General features: G+C 52.8%; 1 protein-coding gene across 2 annotated transcripts in view; it reads right to left on the bottom strand.

Moving 5' to 3' along the window:
* The window catches only part of DAG1 (dystroglycan 1), a 54,964-nt gene extending 39,641 nt beyond the window's left edge, over window positions 1-15,323 (bottom strand). Inside the window, exons 1-2 of one of the 2 annotated variants that reach the window (XM_075514572.1) lie at window positions 15,205-15,296; window positions 14,098-14,247 (exon numbers count right to left, since the gene is read on the bottom strand). The gene's annotated coding sequence lies outside the window, so the exon portion shown is untranslated. Of the gene's footprint in view, window positions 1-14,097; window positions 14,248-15,204 lie in introns of both variants that reach the window. The other variant, XM_075514570.1, reaches the window with a different exon arrangement.
* Between the last annotated feature and the right edge of the window lie 220 nt (window positions 15,324-15,543).

A 15,543-nucleotide genomic window follows, 5' to 3' on the forward strand; every position in this document is an offset into this window, starting at 1 on the left:
CCATTTGTACAACACCTGACACGAAGAGGCTGTGACACACCACTACCACGGTGTGAACACACCATTGGCCACACTTTTAATAGCTTCTAATAATAAACCAGGATAAAGAGCTTAAAAGTTTGAAGTGCCTGGGTAAATCACACCTGCAATTAAAGGGACACTCCTCAACCACACCACGTCAGCAAGACCAGCGAGCCAGCCGCGCAGGGCTGGGGACGGGGCCCACCTCAGGTCCCCCCACTCTTCGAGCGGGACTGAGCTAAATCCTCCCTCTTCCAGACTTCGGTGGCAGCAGAAAAATGAGCCGCTCTCATTAATTTCACCTCCTGCTGCCTGGTGAACTTCTCCGCAACAAAAAAAATGATTCAAAGCTATGCTGGTGACCTGGCAACTCGAATCTTCTGTGGAGCAGGAGGCAGCAAACAACCTGCCGCAGCATCGCTCATCTAATGGCCAAGCTCTGCTCTTGCTCCCCAGAGCTCGAGTTATTCAGCTAGGGACTTTAAAATCCAGCTAGGACACCTAGCAAGGCAACAGCTTCTCTGCAGGGCAGTCTATGCAATAGAAGGGCGTCCATGGTCAGCTGGTGGCTCAGCAAAGCCTCCTCTGACATGCAGGAGACCCCAAGACCGGCACGCTGCACGACACAGGCAATACCACCAACTCCTCCCTGCAGCTTCCTCTGAGCCTCACCGGAGCCAAGTACACCGGGGCACCCTATATTCCTGTGATTTCCAGAGTTCAAGTTTATTTTTTAATCTGATAGTAACAGTAGAAGACTATTAAAAAACCCCACACTGGCCTGAGCGGCTCCAGAGTCTAAAATAAACATGCCAAGCCCTATTTGTGATGGAGTAAAAATAGCTTGTTTCTCATCCCTTCCCAGGACCTCTGCTTCGTACACAAAAGCTTCACAGGTTAACTATAAAAATACCAGACGTGCAAGGAATGTCTTGAGTTGAGCTTTGCACTGTTTGGAGGAGTTCAGAAACCCACCTCGGCCCTGCAGCAATGGGACGCACCCTCGAAGCTCATCTCCTGCCCAGGGCTAAAGGCCAATTCCCTTTAATAGAAACTACCATCCTTCTGGGGGGGGGGGGGGGGGGGGGACACACCAAACCAAAAACACAAAAAACCACACTTCACTGGAATTACATCTTGTGCTCTTTCTTGGCTGGATACCTTTTAAATGACACTTATTCCAAAGAGCATTAACTGTAAAATCTAGTGCAAAGCTGTGCTGCAGCTGGGACGGGCTCCCCGGGAAGCGGAGTGAGCACAATCAGCGTCTGCATCAAAAGGAGAAGAGATACTGCGGCTGGTCTGGCTCACCGTAAGAAACATTGCTTCATAGCAAGTTCTGCTAAATTAACTTTTTTCCAGGGCCTAAATGTAGCTCTCCTGTCACCTGCAACACTCAGGCCTGAAGAGAACAGAAAAACAAGACCTAGGAGAGCAGCACTACAGGAAGGCCATCAGGACACTGAGTTTAATCATTACATCATTTCTAATGACAGATCAGCCGGACCCACAAGCGAGCACCAACCTATTTACGACTCAGGCTTTAAAAAGGACCAGAGGAGAATCTGCAATGCATCTGAAACCTGCTGGTATTTATACAGGCACTAAAAGGTGCCCCAGGCAAAATGCCAGGCGTACGCATCCCCAGCCCTGCGGGCAAAGCTCGCAGGAGCCACTGGCCCCAGGAGCCTTCCCAGAAATGGCCCCCAGGAGGGACGGGAAGGTCCCGGGCTGCCGGCACATCTCCCTACAAGGCAGTCCTGACAGCGGCACATGCAGCCGTCCATCTGCTGCCGCGCTCTCCCGCCTCGCCGCAGCCCGAGAGCACGTACCAGGCTTTAACTGGGCTCCAATCCACCCCAGACAACACGTGGCAGGCACCGGTTTTGTGGCACCCTGAGACCACCTCTGCCAGCATACCCACCTACAAACACCGCGCTCCAGCACCGGCTCCGCTTTCGCCGTTCCAATTCATCTCCAGAAACCTGGGCTCAAATTGAGGTGGCATAAATTTAAGCAGCGATTTGGGGCTTTGGGTGAGACGCAGCGACATCTCAGAAGAGCTCTTAGCACAGCTACACTCATTTTAAGTGACAGGGACAAGAAAAACAAATTTGCTTGCTAAATACACAGCTAGTTTAGCTGGTCATATTGAAAAGCTCAACATTTGTATTTTAGATTATGTTCTCAAACATTCAAGGCAGGCATTTAGTGAGATCTGTTACATGGGTCCTTAAAGTTTCCCCTACTTGATTAAAGCAAATCTTGAGTCAAAGGCTTCAGGAGATGGGAAAGCCATATTCTCCCCCCAGCTATTTCTTCCAATTACTAAGCACCCTAGCAAATAATAGAGAAAAAAGTTCACCTTTTTCCAGGTTTTAATTTGTCTGGCTTCCTCCTCCTCTTGTTATAGACAGACTTCCATCATCTATGGCCAAAACCGTTTCAGAGAACAAGGAGAGTGATCTGGCATTTTCCAGCTCTCGTCCCACCTGCCTACACGCTATCACTGAAGAGTCACCTCACCAGATGCTTCAAGGTAAAAACCACAGCTTGTCTTATTTACCTTAATATTTTGTGTTAGCTGTTACATAAGTACTGCTGCTCTTAAAGGAGGCTTCCCTCAAGTACCCTGCTCTCCTCACCTGCCATCGCTTCCCAGTCTTTTAGCTTATTCTGAAAGGGCAGGACTCCTGGAAATAAATTCTCTTCTCTGGTAGGCACCGGTATAACAGCCCAGCCACCAAACAAGCACCAAATAACTGCGACACACCAATAATCTCACCCCATATGTGCAGCCCAGGATTTCAGCTCATACTTCCACCCCCCAATGCATGCATTACAGCGATACTCCCGTCCCTGACGCAAGGCGATGCAGTGCATCATTCTTCCTTCCTACGCCGGTGCACTTTTCCTCCTATTCAATGGCCCGCAAAGATCTCAAGAGATCACGCAACACGGGACCCACGAGCAGCACGCATTCTCCTGTGGTGGCAAAGACTTGGAAACTCAACATTTTGTAGAGAAAGGAATGGGTGAACCTTCTCCCCGACTCATCCTCCCGGGGCAGATGTGCCCTGGCCTGAAGCCCCACAGCATCATCACAGCCAGCTTCACGGTCATTTTAAGCTGGTGTTACTTCCAGAGGAAGCATTTTCACCCCGTCCCCATCCCAGTCCTCTTTCCCCTGCGTGCTGGTAGAAGCGTTACAGCTGCACAGAGAAGTGGATGGGGGAACCCACACACATTAAAGAAACCCAGCAAGAGACAAACAAGCGGCCAGTTTCCATCTGGCTCAGCTTCCTGGCTGATTGCGGGGTCTGCAGGACCACTTCTCTTTTCCCTTGCACCAGCACAAGTGAAAGGCAGGACCTCTTCTGCCAGCAGCACCAGCTCAAACCAACCGAGAAACCGAGCACGCCACGTTTGGACCCCGTAAAAAACTGTGCCATACAAGAGCACTGCACAAAGTCGCCAAGGAAAACCCAAACAATTCCAAAAGATAAAGGGAAAAAGAAATTAAGCTGGTTTCAGCTGGACATCTCCCATTCATTTCCCACTATTGTCCTAACCAGCATCTAAGCAGCACATACTGAGAGCGAGGGCCACCTCCCACAGCCAGCTGCATCCTAGTAGCATGCAACACAATTCCCTTACAGCAGAAGTCTGCGACTGGATCTATTCCCCATTAATAGTCTGCTCGAGCACTTCTGGGCAAACTGCAGCAAGCAGGCGAGTGACCTGACGCAGGTTTCTTTTCAGCTACTGAGCCACTTTAAAAGACATCTAAAAATACATTAAATGCTTTTCTCATGTGACTTTTCTATGCAAGGGACTGCTCTAAAGCCTGCCAACAGCAAATGGAACAAGACGCTGCTGCAAGACCTCTTTCCTGCACGAACGGCCTCCGCATCGTCAACTTGTTTGAGTCCAGGAGACCAGCCTAAGATAAAAACCCGGAGCAACATGCAGTCTGCTTGGCAGCATCAGCTACTGATGGAGCACCATTTTCCCCAAAGGGCTGCGCTTCCGTTCAGGATCACCACCCAGATGGGGAGCAGCAATGTTTTGCGTTGTTTCTGTTCCAGAAGGATCTTTAACTCCTTACACTCAGAAGAGTTCAAATGTATCCTCCTCCCGACCAAGCCCGAAGAAGAAAAACAACTTCCCAGCTCTGCTGACACAGGTAATTCCTCTCCATTGCGGAGAGGCAAGGTAAACAGGACAACTGTTTGCCTTTAAAAGTGCTTTGCAAGTCAGCTCAGCTGGCTGCTACCACAAAGCCCAAGCAGGAGGACATTGGCCACTTCAATTACTCCAACTGATCCCCAAGCACATCTCCTTAGAATAGCTTTACATCACCAAGTTTCCCACCAAGACTCTTCCTCCACTCCCAGTGGGGAGCAGACAGCTTTTGTGCTCTGTTGAGATGTGGATCCGTGTGCTTACAAGCTTTTGTACGTGCCTGGGTCTGCTTTAAACTAGAGCAGACACTGACATGCCAGGAAATCAAAGTTGTCTGCTCCTGGATCAGTTCAGGCTGCAGAGCTGAGCCATCTGCTTCTACTGATACCGAGGGTGGCTTTTCCTCGCTCCAAACCAGACACCTAGCCGTGTGCCCAGGCAGCTCCTAGCTTCAGCTGACCTTTTCCAGTTGGCACAGCCCGAGACTGCTGGTCCCAAACAGGGCTTAGAGTCAGCTGCGCAGAATTTGCTAAGAATCACCATCTTAAGTCACTACTTAAAGAAGAATCTCACCCCTAAACACTTGCATAGGAATCAGCTTAGCCAACCTGAATTCCCATATATGACCAGAAAATAGGACTTTAGCATGTGAAGCACTCTTCCCTGGGCTCTCAGCTGGAGTGACCAAGCCACACACTACACCAGTCCAAAAGACACTCACAGGGAAGAGCTCTGCACCCAGCCTTGCTCTCCATCATCTCCCTCACGCTGCTGGTGGACTGCTTTTCCAGCAGGATCTGAGCTGACCAACCCATCACAAGACGCAGGCATGTGCAGCCAGGGCCCAAAGGGCAGAGGGCAGAACCGCCCCTATTTGCAGGACCTTGATCTCATCTTAACTTCAGGAAAAATCAAATCCTAAGTCTCACTGCCTCCTCTGTTCTCTGCTTTTCTTTATGGAGCAGGGGAGAAGCTGCCTCAAACGATCTCCTGAAGCATCATATCACGGCAATGGTTTTCAACCAGCATGTGAACAGACTGTAAGAAATCCATAAAAGGTGAGGAAAGGCTTACCTGAAGTCGGCAGGATTAAGTTCGCTATACAAAGTTATGCACCTCCAGGGGAAGCTTTAAGAGCCTGCAATTCAGGGAAGAGAAAAGGGCTGGAGGCTGCTGAGCTGGGTCACGCCAGAGCAAAGCGCACGGCACCAGGATGCAGCGCAGAGGTCTGCAGGAAACAGCTTCTTCCTGTGACGGCAGGACAGTACCACGACCCCTCTCCCCCGGGACGCCCACGGGCCAGCCACGGCCGACTGCCAGACCGGGCTGAGCTCGCAGGGCCACGTCCAGTTTGCAGACCAAAAGTCACCGAGGCGCCAGCGAGCGATGCACAGCCCTACCCGTCCCAGCAGGTCCCGGCGGCAACAACCTGCCACCGCCGCTGCTGGGGCTAGGGGAAAGCAGGAGGCGGAGGCGAGCAGCAGTCGCACCCTTTCCACTTGACCCAATGACGAGGACGTTTCGGGAGCACGGCAGGCTTTGGCGTAGCAGCGCAGAGCCAGCATGGCAGGGAGAAAGAAGAGGAGGGTTGCGATTCCAGTTTCCAGGAATAAGGGGCATGCAGTACTATGGTACCAGCGCTGGGACACTGGCTTGAGGGGAGGGTGGTGACTGAACCACATCACAGGTCTGGAGTACTGCTTCTAGACTCCAGGAGCTCGTCCACCTCTGATCGAGGCTTTTAAGCGAACCTTCTCATGCCTCAATTAGCCATGGTAATCACGGAGTACTTCACTCTGCCACTTTCAGCAGACTGAATCGCACACAACTTTTATCCCAGCTTATCACCATTACCACACAGGGGAACACCGCTGCCTCCTCAATGCTTTAAGTCCACAATATACAATTTTACATCTTTACCAGTAGCAAATGAAGCCCTTTTTCACGTTAGCTTTGATTACAAAGTTTTCATGAGGCTATGAAGCCCTATTCTTATGCTTTTCTTACAAACAGTTTACTACCACGGGTTCATGGGGTTTTGCATGCAGTACCTTACAACACGTTGCTTTAGCTTCCTCTGTACATTTCTGAAGGAGATTTGTATTTATTCTCAGCAATTGTTATTCTCAGAAGATCAAACTTCTTACCTCCCTAAAGGCTGACTCTTGATAGTCAAAGAAAATTTTATTCTAAGATGCGATAAAATGTTTCCTGAAAGAGCAACCAGCACAAGGCTGGTGGCATATGGATAAACATAAAGCACCGGCTTCACAAACACCGCTGGAAGCACAAAATTCCCCACGCAGAGGACACGAAGTTTCACATTTTGGCCAAACAGCTCACTCTGGGGGAACTGAATTGATACCGTGCAAACACGTACAGCACCGGGTCACAGACCTTTATGTTAGATTACATGAGATCGTTAGTCAAAATCACTTCTGCATTACTGCCACCAACAAAAACATTAGTGCCCAGCCTGAAAAACACCTGATCTGACCTGGACAGTAATTAAAGTAAGGTTTACTGCCCTATCCCGATGCTTTATTCCACCCAGGGTGGACAGATCTGCATTGTGACCACGCTCCAAAACTTGCAGGACCACTTACAACCCCACCAAACAGCTATTCTGCGCACAAACACCACATGGCAGAAGCTTTAAATGAACTCACTGCGAGAACTAATGAAATCAATGATACAAGTTGTTTGTGCCTATTAAGTTCAGTTGGTGCCAGTACTACTGAAATCATACTTTCCAACGTGTCTTAAAGCATGTGCTACTGTACAGCATGCAGGAGAAAAGAAAGATGCTGAGGATTTTTGGGAGCAGATAGGCAAGGGGTTTTTGAAGTTCAGGAAAAATACGAGAGGCAGATTCTCCCTTTGAACTGGCGCAGTCCCACCCTCGTCTCCAGCCAGTCTTTACCCTGCATCTGTAGAGCTAGAAGTCTAATTTTTTGAGAAAAAGAGACACAGCTACACTGATTCTGTGTTATCTTCCCGATAGGATTCTGCAAAGTTTAATTCAGAGAAGGTTTTAGAATAACCAGCTTTTATTCTCTAATGCAGGCCCCAGGCACTATCATAAAAATTCCACTAGAAATATTTCCTTTGGGGTGGGAAAACACCATGCATGGTCTGTCATGCAGGAATCAGCTCCTGCAGCACAGAGAGCTCACGCTCCACAGAAATCAAGACCTAACTAGAAAGTTTAAGGGACATGAACACGGAATCACTGCAGCCTCAAATATTCATATCATTGCAATCCCAATGTCAAAATCATCACGCCAGATTTTCCACTGGCATCAAACTCTATTTGTAGATGACTGCAAGACCATTTTATTAGAACCACTCCTTATTTTGGGAAAAGCAAAGTACTCGCCCTCAGAGAAAGCAGATCTAGAGAAAGGGTCTTTTCCTTAGAGGAAAAAGAGAGCCCCAAAGCGTTCAGTCTCTTACATTTCTACACATTATTTCAGCAATATTTAGAGAAGGCCTGATGAAACTTTTCCTTGCTGTAGAGGAAACTCTCAGCTAGAGACCAGTACTGAAGGGCTGCTTTAGAGAGTAAGTTTATGGGAGAGGCACAGAAGCCATACTGGAAAAACTCAGCAACTATTCCCATTCTGATGAAAGCGGTATCTCAACAGCATCCTGGACCACTGAATAACCGAGCGAATAACTGAGTAATAGAGACAGGGATCACTTATCGACCACTCTTGCTCCCTCTCCCCTGTAATCGATAAGTCCCAAAGAGGACACGCACACAAGGAAATCCTTTCGGGGCCTCACGGGAGCTCTGGGAAGAGATGTGTTTCCCAAAGAGCCTGGAAGAGTCCATCTGGGGCTGACCCTGCACAAGAAAGAGGGAAGAAGCCTATGTGACAAGAAGCAGGCAGTGTCACCCCAGCAAGGGACCAAGAGCATAGACGACCCCCACGTCGCGATCTGAAGCTGTGACAGTGGCACGAGGCTTTCACATCGCCTGTCGTAATTCAACACTCAAGTGGAAAACTGACGGTTCAAACTATCACCCAGCCTCTTCTTACTGAAGCTCATCCAAAAATCAATCCCTAGCCCTTGGGATTGATATAAAATGATCAGTATCTGCTGCTGGAAACTCTCATCAAAATTACTGAATGCTAATCCCCCCCCTTAAGGAACACACTTCACAGAAGATTAAGCTTTCTGAAGTCTAAATGTACAATCTAGTTCAAAAAAAGACAAGACCCAGTATGAATTCATTGCCTATATGCATTCAGCACTCGTGTGACCTGTAACTATGCTAGAGTAAACTGAAACCTCTCCCGTAATCACTTTTGCAGCCCCTGAGGAGGGATGGGAGGAATGCCGCTCGTCAGGTCCTTACCAAGGAGTATTTGCAACATCAAGTACTGCAGGAAGAGGCTTCTAAGCCAATTTGTTGGAAAGCTCTGAGGAACCGGGATACAAAATATTTCTGAAACTGCCCATGTAACCCTCTATGAATTGAGCCCTTCTCAGAAAGCACAGTAGAAAATAGACACCATACCCTTATTCAGGGTTGCAATGATGGCAAATGCCATAGCTGAGCACGGCGGTGAGAACACAACACAAGAAAAGGGGAAGAAAGGAGATCTCATCAGTGGAAACCTTCATTCAAATATATCTTTACAGGTCAGATGAGGCTAGGAGCTTGTTTTTCTAAAGAAAACCCAAAACAAAGCTGAACACTGTCCACCTGCGGGGCTGGGACAAGTTCTGCTGCTGTTTCCAAGTCCCACCCTCTGCGTGGGAAGATCTGCCAGAGATCACAGAATCACAGAATCACAGAATCATATAGGTTGGAAAAGACCTTTAAGATCATCGAGTCCAACCATAAACCTAACACTGCCAAAAACCATCACTACACCATGTCTCTAAGTACCTCATCCAAACGTCCTTTAAATACCTCCAGGGATGGCGACTCAACCACTTCCCTGGGCAGTCTGTTCCAATGCTTGATAACCCTCTCGGTGAAGAAAAATTTCCTAATATCCAGTCTAAACCTCCCCTGGCGCAACTTGAGGCCATTTCCTCTTGTCCTATCACTTGTTACCTGGGAGAAGAGACCGACCCCCACCTCTCTACACCCTCCTTTCAGGTAGTTGTAGAGAGCGATGAGGTCTCCCCTCAGCCTCCTTTTCTCCAGGCTAAACAGTCCCAGCTCCCTCAGCCGCTCCTCATAAGACTTCTGCTCCAGACCCTTCACCAGCTTCGTTGCCCTTCTCTGTACGCGCTCCAGTACCTCAATATCCCTCTTGTAGTGGGGGGCCCAAAACTGAACACAGTATTCGAGGTGCGGCCTCACCAGTGCCCAGTACAGGGGCACAATCACTTCCCTAGTCCTGCTGGCCACGCTATTTTTGATACAGGCCAGGATGCCATTGGCCTTCTTGGCCGCCTGGGCACACTGCTGGCTCATATTCAGGCGGCTGTCAACCAACACCCCCAGGTCCTTCTCTGCCAGGCAGCTTTCCAGCCACTCTTCCCCAAGCCTGTAGCGTTGCATGGGGTTGCTGTGGCCCAAGTGCAGGACCTTGCACTTGGCCTTGTTAAACCTCATACAATTCACCCCAGCCCATCGATCCAGCCTGTCCAGGTCCCTCTGCAGAGCCTGCCTACCCTCCAGCAGATCAACACTCCCACACAACTTGGTGTCGTCTGCAAACTTACTGAGAGTGCACTCGATCCCTTCGTCCAGATCATTGATAAAGATGTTAAACAGAACTGGCCCCAACACAGAGCCCTGGGGAACACCGCTTGTGACCGGCCGCCAACCGGAGTAAACTCCATTCACCACCACTCTCTGGGCCCGGCCGTCCAGCCAGTTCTTTACCCAGCGAAGAGTACACCCGTCCAAGCCATGAGCAGCCAGTTTCTCCAGGAGAATGCCGTGGGAAACCGTGTCAAAGGCTTTACTGAAGTCTAGATAGACAACATCCACAGACTTCCCCTCATCCACTAGGCGGGTCACCTTATCATAGAAGGAGATCAGGTTGGTCAATAGTGTGATAGTGATAGTGTACTTTGAATCCCACCAAGAATTATTCTCCAGGCCTAGAGGATACCTGCAGGACAGTGAAACCAGGGGGACAACTCAACCCTGAAGAAGAACGTATCCGTTACGGCTAAGATCACCATCCCAAGGGAGAGCTCTGCTGATACAACGGCTCCCTGCCTCCAAGGATGGTGCGGTTCCCCTCCTGACCACTTTGCCAAGCCAGTGGAGAAAGGGTCAAGCTGAAAAAAAGAACGATTTTATGCCAAGTTAGCAGGATCAGTTCATCAATGCATCAGCTCAGCACCACAGCTGGCACGTGGGAGGAGGCAAGAGGGCACAGCTGAAAGCAGGGAAAGAGAAGGGCCCTTTTAAGAGCGTCAAGCCGTGAGGCTGGCTGAGGCAACCGCTCGTCCTGAGCTAACCCACCCCTCCCCAGCACAGGGACCATGCCCACCTCTCCCTCCTCCTCCTCCATGCTGGGCCTCAGTTCCACTCCACTGGCACTGCCAGGCTGCTGACAAGCTCCTTCTGGCTGCGGCATTTAGAAGCTCCTTCCGCGGACAATTCAGGTTACTAATTTGTAGAAAGTTAACCCAGGGGGAAAAAAAAAAAATCAGCTCAGCAAGATGACTGCAAACACCATAGCCACGATGACGTGTCTGGAGGTCAGACCTCCCCTCTCCAAAAGCAGCGAGCCTTCCACCAGCTCAGCCATCCCACACAACTTCACCCTCTGCTGCTCGCCGCCCCTCACCCCGGCACAACCGCGATGGCATCGGGACTGACGTGGCCCGGCAGTGACACAGCTCGGGGGTCACCCAGCAGAACACCACTTGTGTTAAGGTTTGGGGGGCTGTGGTGAGCTCTCCGTGGACAAATGCGAGGGACACTGTAAGGAGCCGTGGGAGCACACGGTAGCCCAGCAGCCCCCTCCAGCTCTCGGGTCCCAGCACACTGCCCAGGGACGGGACCCTGGACGTGAAAGAACCGCAAGGCTGCGCTGCTGATTCCGGCGGATTTCCTAGTGTGCATCAAGCCCGGCTCCCAGAAACCAGCACTGCCGGGCTGAGGTGACCTTGAGCAGGACACAGCATTCAGGAAAACAGGGTGCGTTCCTAGGGTGCCTTACATCGCTTGCACCCCAGCTAATAACTTGGGCAGAAGCCACCATCAGGCAAGAAGCTCCAGCTGTAATTCAGGCCGTGGTTTCAAGACACATCTGCCCATCTGAGCAGGTCACCGCCGACAGAAGAGGCCCCGTTGCCTCCCCACACCCCGAACAAAGCCATGCCACTCACCTTGCCCTGTCTCCTCCTCATCAGACACCCAGAACAGCTCACAAACCACATGCAAGAGCCAGGGAGCTTTCTGCTGGTGCCCAGGCGATCAGCTCAGGGGCCCAGCAGGCACCCGTGAGAGGAAGGGAGCGGGCCTGCCTGGCCAGGGGCCTTGGACCATCTCCTTTGGAGAGCGTTGCACCAGCAGATCAGCTCGGATGCTCATGAAAAATGCAATGACAAAGAAAGTGGTAACATCAAATATATACAACCATCCTTCCCACTGTCAAGCTAAATTTTTATCCCAGAAAAGCTGAACCAGAGACAGTTTAAGCCAACGGATAAGTGCAGGGAGACACACAGATAGAAAAAGGTACTAGACTAGGAAGTGCACCTACCTAGCGTATTCACACAGGTTAATATATTAACTTTCCGTCCAGCAGCACCTTAGTAGTTTGCTCAAACTTATTCAATCTCACAGAACAAGCCCTAAAAGCACAGGTTCTTTGGGTTGATCTTTTATTTTTCACAGTTTAAACATGGTCACAGTCTTCTGCGAATCGCGTTTAAGGTACAGAGCTCTCCAGACTGCACAAACATCCTAAGAACAAACATTTTCAGCATACCAAGAGCTCAGATACACTAGGTCAATCCAACTGTGTTTATTTGTATTTCACCCAAATCACCGCCAAAATACTTGGAGCTCAAGGAGCGACAGCCTCCCACTGATTCAGCAAGAGACCAGAAGTAATTGGTAGACAGTCTACAAGAGCCACAAAGAATGCCAGAGACATTTATTTACATGACCCCTGTTTGCCCAAGGAGAATTCAGAGTTTGCATGTTCCTCATTCAAATTAATTATTACTAGAATTAAATCTTCTGTACTGTTCCTCAGCTAACAGAAGGAAAGGCACAAACCATCCAAAAATCATCCCCGCAACGAAACTTTTAAGACAGCTGTCATTGCCGAAACGAGACAGACGGTTTTACTGCCGTCAGCTGGAGTTCTTCCCCAGGCTGGCACAGCACCCTGGTATCTCTGCAGGACAACCTCTCTCATTATCTCTCCAAGGGACGTGGAAAAGGCAAGGAGACACCATTCCTGCTGTTGAGCAACACCACTCCTGCCACGGCAGAACCGTCACACCCTCTCTGCTAGGCCGACAACATGCCGCGTCTCACACCTGTGCTGCAGACACTAAAGCATGAAAATTTCCACAGGACCTGGCTGCTGCAACTGCACAGTCCTCTTCTCCATCAGACCTGAGTGGGACCACCGGTCTTTATAGTGCAAAGCACCTCTCCGGCTCGTCAGCTGGCGTGCTCGCACAAGCCAGGACGCAGCAGCGCTCCCTCCGATGTTACCCCCTCACTGCCGGAGTACAGCTCTGCCGACAAGAGACACGCGAGAATTCCTCCAGACCAGCCGTCCGTGGAAGATAAGTTACGGTCAATTCTAACCACGCACTTTACCGCTGAAGCCGGTGAGAGGTCTCCCTCTGTCACGCGTCCTCCTTCATTCCTCGTACCAGCAGAGCCCAGCACACTGGGCAGAGTGAGAGACAAGAGGAGAAAGAAGTGGATAAGCAGTGCTCGAGCTAGCAATGAGTACCAGCCATTTCTAAAAGCAGAGGAGTGCTCAGGGTTAACAAATCCCATACAAAACCTACTGGTATACACTGAGGCACAAAACACCTTTACTGATATCAGCCCCACAGCTTTTGCCAATTCTCCAGGCCTAATATCAGCAATTAAACAGAATTTACTACTCCATTTACACAACGCTGAAAGAAACGAGTATTTCTAAGCTAGCATGTGCTGTCAACAACATCATCTAGTTATTCAAGAATTCGTGCCAGCTCCCAAAGAAGTGTGCGCACTCCTGCAGCAAGACGACGGCGCGACCTGGAATCAGCCAGGCTTTGCTGATTACTCCTCTGAGTAAACAGTGGTGTTCCCAGCACTTCAGCTTGCTCTCAAGCTTCTCCTGTTGGCATACTACCCTATATTTAGGATAGAAGAGCGCAATAACAAGCATTGGGAAGAATGAATAAGTGGTTTAGGATGCTCAGAATAGCGGCAGAGACTGCGAGAAGAAACCCATGCTGAATTAGAAACTCTTAAAGCGAGGAAAAGAATCTGTAAAGCTAAAGACGGGAAGAGACAGCCTTCCATATATAAAATTAAATAACGAATTTTGTTAAGGACGGCATTCCCAAGGCAAGAGACGCTAGGGGTCCATCCTGTAACAGCAGCGGGCAGTGGAAAGAAGCCGCTGCCTGGAGGGGCTGACAAGATGGGTGAATACTTGGTCTTTTTATACAAAAAGAGAACTTTAGTCTCATTTCGGACAGGTAAGCGATATCAGTGCCACTTTCCCAAGCCTACAAGCCCAAAGCTCTGGGACCAAAGGAGATGCAGCACCTCAGGGAGTGACTGCGAACCCTGCCGCCCAGCTCCCACGTCCCCCTGCCTGCACCTTCCCATGCCCCTGCCTGCACCCTCCCACCCACGAGTAGCAGGTTAAGCTCTAAAAGCACACAGGGGGAGTCTGCGACCTGCAAACCTGTAGCAAAACTTGCTTAAATTCGTACCCGCTGACTTGACGGGCGCTGGAGGCTCGGGTGGGCTGCTCCGCAGCCTGTTGCTTCTGAGGAGCCAAGGAGGCCACAGGGAATATTCTGCATTTACGCCTTTTCGTGCGGCAGAACCATTTACTTGCATTTAGTCACCCGGACCGCTGACTAAAGATAAAAGTTTGACTGTGGGTGTGTTGCGCCCGGAACAGCCTCTGCTGTTAGTCACGCCCGCGGCGCCGGGACCCGAGGTCAGCCCTGGGAGCCCACGGGGCCCCACGGAGCCCCCCCGCGAGGCCGGCGTGTCCCCAGGCGGGGCCGAGAGCCGCGGGGCTGCCCTGGCACCCTGCCTGGGACTGCGAGGGGAGCGTGTCCGGAGAGACGCCAGACGCCGCCGGACACCTGGAAATCCACCTGCGCTCCCACGGAGCCGAGCGGGGCCCGGTGAGCGGGGAGAGCCGCCCGGTCAGCCCCCACGGGCTCCAGCGCACACGGCCAGGAACCACGGCACGGCCGGGGACCGGCGGCCGCCACCTCCAGCACCTGCGCCGCTCCCACCGCCCCCGCCGGCGGCCGCAGCGAAGCCCCACGCCTCCTCCGGTACAGCCCAAGCCGGCCCAGCGGCTCGGTGCCCCGGGCCGGGCCCGCTCCGCCTCCCGCCCGCCGGCAGGGCCGGCCCCGCCGGGCACCCCCGGGCGCGGCGCCCACTCAGGCCCCGGACGGCCGCAACCGGCGGCCCCGGCGGGGGCTGGGCACAGGGCGGCGGGAAAACAAGGAAGAGGAGGGGAGCGCGGCAAGCCGGGGGCAGCGGCGCCGGGGCCGGACCCCGCAGGCAGCCCGGGCCGCCGCCCGCGCCCGGCCCCGGCAGGCCGCGGAGAGGCGCGCCGAGGCTGAGGCGGCGGCGGGCCGCCCCCGCCGGGCCGGGCCGCCCCGCTGCCCGCGCCCCGGGAGGCCCGCGCCCGCCGCGCCGCGCCTCTGCCCAGGCCGCGCCGCCGCTCCCGGCCCCGCTCCGCCCGGTAGGCCAAGGGCAGGGCGGCCCGGCAGGTGCCGCCGCAGCCCCGCGCCGCCGCCGCCGCCGCCGCCGCCGGGCGGAGGCCGGGCCCCCCCGTCCCCGCGGCCCCTCACCGTGCGACGGCCGGGCCCGGAGGCCGCTCCCCGCCGGCTCTCGCCGCCAGCGGCCCCGACGCACCGAGCGGGCGGCGCGGCGCGAGCGCGACCCCGCGCGGGCACGTACCTGGGGGAGGGGCGCGCGGCGCCTAGCAACCGGCGGCACGAGCGCGCCGCGGCCAATCGGCGCCCGGCGCCCGCGCCCGCCCCGCCCCCTCCGCCCCGCCCCACCTGGCCGCGCGCGGCCCCGCCTCCCCCCGCGCCCTGCGGCCGTCCCGCGCGGCCCCGCCCTCCCCGTCGCCCCGCCCCGCCGCCCCCTCCGCTCCCGTTTGGTCCCGCTCCAAGCCCCGCCCCACG

This window comes from Mycteria americana, chromosome 11 (assembly GCF_035582795.1).
Source record: "Mycteria americana isolate JAX WOST 10 ecotype Jacksonville Zoo and Gardens chromosome 11, USCA_MyAme_1.0, whole genome shotgun sequence".
Classification (NCBI taxonomy): Eukaryota; Metazoa; Chordata; class Aves; order Ciconiiformes; family Ciconiidae; genus Mycteria; species Mycteria americana.